This window comes from Micropterus dolomieu, unplaced genomic scaffold, assembly GCF_021292245.1.
Source record: "Micropterus dolomieu isolate WLL.071019.BEF.003 ecotype Adirondacks unplaced genomic scaffold, ASM2129224v1 contig_10428, whole genome shotgun sequence".
In the NCBI taxonomy this organism is placed as follows: domain Eukaryota; kingdom Metazoa; phylum Chordata; class Actinopteri; order Centrarchiformes; family Centrarchidae; genus Micropterus; species Micropterus dolomieu.
The window spans coordinates 1-1,127 of NW_025739414.1; the positions used below are offsets into that span (position 1 = coordinate 1).

Below are 1,127 nucleotides of genomic sequence, written 5' to 3' on the forward strand. Positions count from 1 at the left end.
ATCACCAATTCAACATGTAGGTTTCAAACACAATCATTACCTGAAACAGAAACAGCTTGGGGAGGAATTCAACAAGGTGAGGAACAGCCAAACCCGACAGCTCTCCCACGTCTGTTCTCTGCATAGATAATATATACATGGTGATTTCGCGTATGAAACTGCCCCCCGTCTCTGTGTAGTGGTTCCATGGTGTAATGGTTAGCACTCTGGACTTTGAATCCAGTGATCCGAGTTCAAATCTCGGTGGAACCTGAATTTAAGCGCGAGTGCAACCTGTCCACTTCTGGATAATCACGAACCTTCAGCTCATCTTGTCGTATGTGACAGTTTAAGGATGTGTTTCCAAGTGGACAGTTTACTGTCAAAAGTCATTCACCATGGCAAGGCCGAGCACAGCAACATGACACAAGGTAGTTACACTGCGTCTGCAAGGTCTCTCACAGGCAGACATTTCAAGGCAACCGACTTTGCAGATGTGAAGAAGCACAAAGAAACGGGAAACACTTTGGACCTTAGACGCAGTGAAGATGTCCAGCAGTTCTATCAGCTCAGAGCTGCAGAAAACAGCGGGACCCTACTTTCCGGAGAGGTATAGGCCTTCATGGAGGACTTGCAGCCAAAAAGCCTCCAACATGGAAACAAGGCCAAACGATTCAACCATGCATGTAAACCGAATAAGTGCACTCAGGTCGGTCCGCAAGGCCAAAATAGATTATTATAAGGAACAGCTCTCTCTTTGTAGTTCTAATCCCAGTAAATTTTGGGAAATAGTTAAGGGCATGGAAAGTAGACCCTCCTCCCTGCAGCTGCAGCTGCCAGTGTCCCTCAACATTGATGACTTCATTGTCACAGACAAAGGCCGTATGACAGAGCTCTTCAATCTTCATTTCATTAAGTCTGGCTCCCTGTTTGACTTAACCACACCTCCCTGCCAATCCAACGTGCCCTTTTCTCCCATTAAATCAAAGGTAACTAGATGTGAAACACGTCCCCCTAGTCATCAATACCCGTAACACAGTTTTACCCTCCGGCCTGTTACGGAGTCTCAGGTGCTGTATGACCTCATTAATCTGGACCCTAAAAAGACATCCGGGTCAGATGGCTTAGACCCTTTCTTGATTAAAGTC

At 46.2% G+C, this 1,127-nt stretch overlaps 1 non-coding gene across 1 annotated transcript; it reads left to right on the forward strand.

The window, feature by feature from the left end:
• Nucleotides 1–180: 180 nt before the first annotated feature.
• On the forward strand, nt 181–252 carry trnaq-uug. Its single transcript has one exon. It is a non-coding gene; the product is annotated as a tRNA-Gln (tRNA).
• The last annotated feature ends 875 nt before the right edge of the window (nt 253–1,127 follow it).